This window comes from Symphalangus syndactylus, chromosome 4, assembly GCF_028878055.3.
Source record: "Symphalangus syndactylus isolate Jambi chromosome 4, NHGRI_mSymSyn1-v2.1_pri, whole genome shotgun sequence".
Taxonomy (NCBI): domain Eukaryota; kingdom Metazoa; phylum Chordata; class Mammalia; order Primates; family Hylobatidae; genus Symphalangus; species Symphalangus syndactylus.
The window spans coordinates 90,060,518-90,069,188 of record NC_072426.2 but is presented as its reverse complement, the minus strand read 5'-3'; the positions used below and the strand labels follow the sequence as shown (position 1 = coordinate 90,069,188).

Here is an 8,671-nt window from a genome sequence, read left to right as displayed (position 1 = left end):
TTTGCCATCTGCCTGTGTCTGTGTTGGAAAGCGTATTCTTTCTGGTTGTCTTTTCCACTCACCCACCGCGATCCTTCTACCTTCACTGCTTTATGCAGGGGTCTCGGTTTCAGCATGCTGCCGTGTGCAATGGCAGGACTTACTTTCATTCTGCATGAGTGTTTTCAGACTCACACCCCTAGCTGGCTGAATTCTACAATCTGCGACCACCCACTAAGGCCACTGAAGGATTAGCTTCCATCCTTACCAGTCGGCTTTCCAGAAACCTTCTCATTTCTAGCACATACAAATTATGCTTTCTTTCTTGTAAGCTTAACTCTGAATTTAAAAGAATGGTGAGTAATTTCTGAAAGCATTTCTAGTTCTGTAACAATGGCAGTGTCTTTGAGTTACACATGTGAAATATAACAAGAAGTGAAAGTGTAGATTGACTCCCAAAGCATCAGAGACCTGAGATCTGAGGAGATGGAGCCATCAAGACATTTAAAACCTAAAATGATGCGGGGATGCTTCATTGAGAAAGAAACATTTTAGCTGAGACTTGATGGATGTGTAGGATTATTTATACAGAGCTGGAAAGGAGAAAGAAAGCATGCTTGGTTGCAAACAGATCTTCACAATGTAAACTTAAGGCAACTTCAAATGACAGCTATTTGAAGAAAACAGCCTAAACAAAAAAATTCTGAAGAAAATGGAGTAGACACACATTAGGTGAATAAGAAATAACTATCAAATGAATGAAAAAACCTCATGGTCAAGAGCTTTCAAATGAAACAAGACTGTTTATTCAGCTGTACGCAAACACTAAGAGCATTACCTCAGAAAAGCCATTCCCACAACAACTGGCCGCAGACACCGCTCTGAGTCTGTGTGATTGATGCTACAATAGAGGCCGATGGTGAAGTGGCTGGATCTTAGCTGGAAACTGGCCACTCCAGTGTAATTGAGGAACAAGATGTGCTCAAACAGAAGCCCAATATCTGAGCAACGATGACTGTACAGAGGACATAAAGACCAAGGTGAAATGAACCCCTCTCATAAATGACATAAACATTAGCTAAACTTTATCCTACTCTAAGCACAAGTTCAAGCCTGCTTTCCACCTTGCAAAGTAGATCAGAGGCATTTTTATTCATGAAGAGGATAAAACCTGAGGATAAAAACCTTAGTGTTCTAGTTGTAAATGTAGCTTTTATGGATAGCATAAGAGCTGTGAACAAATTGATAAAAGGAATGAGGGTGGCCGGACTGTGTTTCCCCATTCTTATTAAGAGAAGAAAAATTCAAACACATAGTAAAGTGTTTTGTTTTGTCTTCTCACTTTGGTCCAGAAAAAAGCGGGTGATAAAATAGTTTGAGAGCTAAATACTTTTTGAAAGAGGAGTATTATTGGGTGATTCTAAACAGATGAAAGGATCAAGTCCTGTTCATATGAAATAAACGCTATTTTAAACCAAGCTCTTTGAACATCTGCATCCAGGAGGAAAATCTTAATTATCTGACAAAAGGCCATTTAATCACTAAGATCTAAGCAAGTTGAACAAGTATTGAAAATCTCTCACCTTCCCTCTGCCTTGCATGTAAAGACATCAGTGAAGGTTGTTGAAGAAACAGGAGTTGTCTGTATTGATCTCTGGATCCTCCTGTTGCCTCGGCAATCAACTCCTCAAGAGAAAGTATTGGAGTAAGAAAATCTACTGCAACTAAATGTTTCTCCACCATTGTAGTAAAATTTCTAGACTCAAATATGGAATTTTTTTGGCTGTTTTCTACTTTTCCCATCAAACTGTTGTAGGGATCAGAGTTCATTCACACTCACCTTTAGTTGCTAAAAGGAGTATTTTGTGTTCAGGATGCAATATTTTATTTCATGTTTTCTCTGAGAAAGAGAAGTGGACATGATCAAAAGAAAAAACATTAAGAAGTTGTTGAGACCAGGTGGAATGGCTCACACCTGTAACCCCAGTGCTTTGGGAGGCAGGAGGATCTCTTGGGGCTAAGAGTTCAAGATTAGGCTCTACCAAAAAAAAAAAAAAAAAAAAAAAAACTTATTTTAAAGAAGTTTTTGAATAAAGGCATTATAAATGGAATACTATTCAGCCACAAAAAGAATGAAATCCTGTCATTTGAGGCAACATGGATTGAACTGGAGGACATTAGCCAAGTGAAATAAGCCAGGAACACAAAGTTAAACACCTCATGTTCTCATTCGTATTTTGAAGCTAAAAAAAAAAAAATCGATCTCATAGAAGTAAAAAGTAAAAGAGTGGATATTAGAGGCTGGAAGGGAAAGAAGAAAGGAGGGATGTGAAGATAGAAATAGAAGATAATGTGACATTAAATGCAGTGTGGCCTAGAAACTTTCCATTGAAATCCCCTTAGTAATATGTACATTCTCTTTCAACCTACATGCCGGGAGCCATTGCTCTGTGCAAGCCTCAGTGTTGAGCACCAGAGATAAATGTGACTTCATCATTAGCCATCTCTCCTCAAAGAATGCCCAGCTTTGTGATAAACCTGAATTACATATATATCTACAAAACAGAAAGAGCTAAATGCCTTACCAGAGGAAGAGAGAAAGTACTTCAGGAGTTCAGAAGATTAAGAGGCCTCTTCCGGCCGGCCGCGGTGGCTCACGCTTGTAATCCCAGCACTTTGGGAGGCCGAGGCGGGCGGATCACGAGGTCAGGAGATCGAGACCACGGTGAAACCCTGTCTCTACTAAAAAAAATATAAAAAAATCAGCCGGGCGTGGCGGCGGGCGCCTGTAGTCCCAGCTACTCGGAGAGGCTGAGGCAGGAGAATGGCGTGAACCCGGGAGGCGGAGCTTGCAGTGAGCCGAGATTGCGCCACTGCACTCCAGCCTGGGCGGCAGAGCGAGACTCCACCTCAAAAAAAAAAAAAAAAAAAAAAAAAAAAAAAAAAAAAAAAAAAAAAAAAAAGAGGCCTCTTCCACCTCAGCATCTTCCAGAACAATTTCCATCACACTCCAGCACTATAGGAAGTTAGTAGAAGTTAAGTTCAAAAAAGGAGATGAAATAAATTTGAGGAACACTGGCTGAAAAAAATATTTAATAGATTTCTTTCACTAGGACTTTTCAGAACTTTTAATATTCAAATATGCATTGCAGATTAGGCACAGTGGCTCACACCTGTAATTACAGCACTTTCAGAGGCTAAGGTGGGAGGATTGCTTGAGTTCAGAAGTTCAAGATTAGCCTGGGCAACATAGCCAGACCTTGTCTCTAGTAAAAATCAAAACCAAAAAAAAATAGCTAAGTGTGGTGGTCTGTGCCTGTAGTCCCACTTACTTGGGAGGCTGAGGCAGGAGGATTGCTTGAGCCTGGGATATCGAGGCTGGAGTAAGCTATGATCGTGTCACTGCGTTCAGCCTGGGTGACAGAGTGAGATCCTGTCTTAAAAAAAAAAGTTACCTATTCTCACTACTCTCCATTTCTTCTTAAACTTACATCAATAAATCCTTTTCCCCCACAATCCCAATGAAACATCTCTCAAGGCTACCAATCTAAGATCAATTCATCCTCTAACTATCCACCCTTTTAACAACTTTTGATATTGTGGCCTCTGGGACGTTATTCTCTGTTGTTTCTCATCCTATGTCACTGGATAGTCATTCTCAGTTTCTTCTGCTGGTCCCTACTCCTCTTCCTGACCCATTTTCCTAATTTCTCTGTCCTTTTCATTTTTTTCCAGTTGCTCTATCAATTACTGAAAAGGGGACCTTTAAAATTTCCAACCACAATTGTTGATTTGTCTATTTCTCCTATGTCAGAATTTCCTCCGTGTATCTGAAGCTCTTTTATTGGATAGGTATGCATATATGACTGTTATATCTTCTTGACTAACTGGCCCTTTCACATTTATAAAATATCCATCTTTAATGCTGATAATACTCTTTGTCATGAAGTCTATTTTTTGTGATGCTAATATAATAATTCCAGCTTTCTTCAAATAATCCTTGGCACAATATATTTTATTTCATTCTTTTACATTCAACTTATCTGTACTTTTATATTTAATTTGCATCTTATGTGGGTAATATAGATAGGGCTTTTAAAAAATATAAGCTGACACTCTGCAGTTATAATGTTTAGGCCATTGACAATGTAATCTTTAATGAGATTGCATTTAAGTCTGGCAACTTACTAATTGTTTCTATTTTTCTTATCTTTGTTTTGGTCCTCTGTACCTCCTTTCTTGCCTTCTTTTACAGTAATTATTTCCTTAAAATTAAATTTTAATTCTTCTGTTGGCTTTGTCACTATATTTTACATTAACAATTATCCTCAGGATTACAATATATATTCTAAAATTATTTTGGCTCTATTATAATTAACATTATACCCCTACAAAAGAAAATTGAATAACCTTTCAACAGTAGGTTAGTCTAGTTGTACATAACTCTAACCTTTTTAGTTTGTACTATTGTTCCCTTGCACTTTTTGGTTTAGTTTATTTTTAAGCAGTTTTCCTTTTATGTGTGTAAGTTTGGTGTTCTTTGTATTTTTTCTGTGTGGAGTTTCCTGAACTTTCTGAATCTGTAAATTGAGTATTTCACCAAATGTGAGAACTTGCCCACCTTTATTACTTCAAGCCCTTTTTGCCCCATCCTCTCTCTTCTCTCCTTCTAGAACTGCAATTAACATTTGTTAATTTTCTTGAAGCTGTTCTATATTTCTCTGAAGTTCTCTTCATTTTTGTTAAATTTCTATTAATCTGTCTTCAAATGAGTCATGATTTTATGCTTTATTAAGTAAGATCTATAATCCTAAAGATTGTACCCTTAATCCTAGAATGTGTTGTCTTAACTCCCAGATGTAATATTTCTAAGTTTCCAATAGAAAGTTTAAGGTACTTGGTGGCATCTCTGTACTCTATCTTATCTAAAACTCTCATATCTCTTATCCTGTTCTCTGATATCACCATTCAGCTTTTGACCCAAAGTAGGCAATCTCTGCTTGGCCTCATAAAGCCTTTTCCTATGTGTGGACAGCTCAGCTCTTGTTCAAGGATCATACTATGGAGGACCCATGCTGTCCAAGCTCTTGTTCAGGGAATCATGCTGTAAGACATCCATGCAGATTTCTTTGGCACTCCCCACCCGTTTCCATGTAACTCTCTCTTCTCAGCTACCCTTCTGTGCAAATTCCAACTGCCTCAGCATCCTAGAACACTTATTTTTGAATTGCCAATTCACAGAGAATGTTGCTCCACCTGGGTCCACCTTCTCTGCTTTGTAGAAAGAAAGTGCCTTCAGACAAAAAGCCACCACAATCACAAGGATCACCTTGTTTGTCTCCCTTCTCTCAAGAGTCAGCATCCTGTACTGCTTGCTGTCCAATGGCTCATATGTTTTGTCTAATTTTATAGCTGTTTTCAGTGGAAGGAAACATCTAATGCCAGTTACTCTGTCACGGCTGGAAGCAGAGCACTCTAGAATTTTGGATAACAAATTCATTGCCACCCAAAATTCTATACCCAGTCACCATATGATTTATGTACAAGGCCAGCTGAAAGTCTTATACTTGCTAAGACTCAGAAAACATACCACCATATGTATCTTTCCTTAAAAAAAAAATGCAAAACTCTGCAACCTCCAAAAATGTGTACAAACTCAATTATATTTAAGATAAAACATAGAAATAATAAAGAAAGGAATAGAACTTGTAAAATTCGAGTTTGTTTCTAAATAACTATTGATGTAATTATAAAATATAATGCAAAGTAGAAATTTAAACTTTGAAAGAGAAGATATGAAATAAAAATACTGAATATTTTTATGAGACTCAATTTATGTATCATCCACAATTTTACTAGATTCAAAATATGTGACCTTTATCTAGCTTTCTGACTGGAACAGTCCTAATAATTTCTTATATTTTGCTGGTGGTCATGGAGTCAGATTGCCAATGCAATCATCACTCTGGCTTGAAGGGGTCCACTGTGACATCTACTTTCCGTTGTTCATATACTAACACTGCATGTTATCTGCATATTTCTGCCACACGTAACTTGTTTCCTGTCTCAAGGTTTCTCTATTGCTGCTAAGACACAAGAGGTCATGGGACCTGCCCAGCACGCACGAATGCCCAATTCAGAGCAGAGGGTGTTGAGGCTGAGTGGGGAAATCTTTGACCAATAGAATAAGGTTTCAAAGATAACATTCTCCCTTTTTTCTTCTGGATGGATTGTTTGGAAAAGCAAAATGTTCTTACTGCTGCTCTGAAGATGTCCTGTGAGAAAAAGCAATCAACTTGACATGAACCTGAGACCACTTCAGGAACACACTCGCTCACATTTACCCTTTCTCCTTTTCTGCCTCATTCCAATTTTCTTTCCCTTCTACTTCCCTGGGATTGCATTCTCCAGCCTGACCTTTTTCTTTACAGTAAGATAATGATAAGATAGATCTAAAAACTGAGGCTATATTAAGTTAAAGGCATTCTAGGGAAATAAGAAGAACGTGAACACATTTCAAAACACTTGTCATAATATGGAGGAATCAATGAATACTGTTTCATTTTTGCCATCAGTAAAAAAAAGTAGATGTTTTAAGAGAGATAAAAGTCATTGTTATGAAAATAACATAACTTTTTGTCACTTAAAAATATGTCAGAGGAAACTTGGAAAAGAGCAAAATAGAGAATAAAAAGGGGAGATGACAAACAAGAAACAGCAGAAAGGAGGAAAAACAAAATACAAACTATATCATAAGAGGATAATTTTTATAAGTATTAACACAGTGCTGACGCTGCTCTTGAGACTATGGATAAATGAATCAAATTGGATATAGACCGTAGTCTCTGATACTGGAGGAAACAGAAATTAAGCAAATAGTTAAATAAATAAGCGTATAATTGCATACCACAAGATTGTCATGAGTGAAAGCCGCACTTTTATGTGAATCTATAATGGGGCTCTGACCTAGCCTCAGTGGTTAGCAAAGGCTTCCTTCAGCCCATATTGTTCAGAGACCTGAAAGGTAACAGAGAAAGACCAGCTCAAGAGCTGGCCTATGCAGACACCCTGGGCCTCAGCTGGAGGAACACTCCAGCTGAAGGAAAGGCAAGCTAGCTGCAGTCCAGAGGGCCTAGGGGCTGGGGAGCAGGCTTTTAGACTCTATACAAGGCCTTGCCAATGAGAGATCGTGAAGCCACAGACGGAGTTTAGGAAACGTAAAACCCATTAAGCAACATACCACAAATTTATTAAAAAACGAATAAACATTCCGTTCCGATGTTGTGGAATACAAATATATAATATTAGGAATGAGGAAGAGTAGAATTTCAATTTATTATAAAATATGTATAAATATATATTACGAAAAGTAAAAATGTATTATCTGTGTATGAAAAACATTATGAAATAGAAAATTTTCTAAGAAAATATGAATTAGGGCAACTGACTTTTTAAGTGGAGAAACTGCATAGTCCAATACAGGATACAAAATGGGAGGAAAGAGAAAATTGTCAAATTATCTACAAAGTTTGTTGTAGGTCTAGATGATTTGGATATAATTTTGTTCAAACTTTCTATTTTTTATTTATTTTTTTTTTTATTTTGAGAGGGAGTTTCACTCTTGTTACCCAGGCTGGAGTACGATGGCATGATCTCAGCTCACTGCAACCTCTGCCTCCTGGGTTCAAGTGATTCTTCTGCCTCAGCCTCCCAAGTAGCTGGGATTACAGGCACCCACCACCACACTGGGCTTATTTTTTGTATTTTCAGTAGAGACAGGGTGTCATCATGTTGGCCAGGCTGGTCTCGGTGACTCAGGTGATCTTCGTGCCTCAGCCTCCCAAAGTGCTGGGATTACAGGCGTGAGACACCTCACCCGGCCATTTTATTAAAACTTTTAATGTATACATAATTCCTATTCTGTTAAAACTCGCTAAGACAGGTAAAAATACTCCAAACTCTTTTCATCAAACTAGCAAGATGCTGATACAAAAACCTCAAAGTAAACAATACAAAAACCTCAAAGTAAACAATACAGAGCAATCTCATTTAAGATTAAATATAAAAGCCTTCTAAATAAAATGTTAGCAAGTAGAAATTCACAGTATGTAAAAATAATTGCCAAGAAAGATAGAGTATATTTATTACAAAGGTAGAAATACTGCACAGCAATGTGAAGGTGCTCCATGCCACAGAACATGCCCTTAGAAATGGTTAAAATTGTAAATTTTATCTTATGTATATTTAATCATAATTTTAAAAAAGACAAAAGTAGCTTTGCTATAAAACTATAATGACTACTCACTATTAGATCTACTAATATTAATTATACTATTGGTTTGATGGGAAAACTATGTAAATATCTCAGTAGCTACTGTTTTAATAAAGTCAATACCTATTTCTATTTCAAAATATTTTCTGTTTTTTTTTTTTTTTTTTCTGAGACAGGGTCTGGCTCTGTTGCCCAGGCTAGAGTGCAGTGGCATGATCTCTACTCACTGCAACCTCTGCTTCCAAGGCTTAAGGGATCCTCCTGCCTCAGCCTCCCACATAGCTGGGATTATAGGTGTGTGCTACTACACCCAGCTAATTTTTGTATTTTTTGTAGAGACAGGGTCTCACCATGTTGCCCAGGCTGGTCTTGAACTCCTGAGCTCAAGTGTTCCGCCTGCCTCAGCCTCCCAAAAGTGCT

At 37.6% G+C, this 8,671-nt stretch overlaps 1 long non-coding RNA gene across 1 annotated transcript; it reads right to left on the bottom strand.

Annotated features, from left to right (window-relative positions):
• Positions 1-890: 890 nt before the first annotated feature.
• LOC134736412 (uncharacterized) lies at positions 891-2,709 on the bottom strand. The gene is made up of 3 exons (XR_010120411.1): positions 2,565-2,709; positions 1,563-1,662; positions 891-994 (listed from the first exon to the last, which is right to left on the bottom strand). It is a non-coding gene; the product is annotated as an uncharacterized lncRNA (long non-coding RNA).
• Between the last annotated feature and the right edge of the window lie 5,962 nt (positions 2,710-8,671).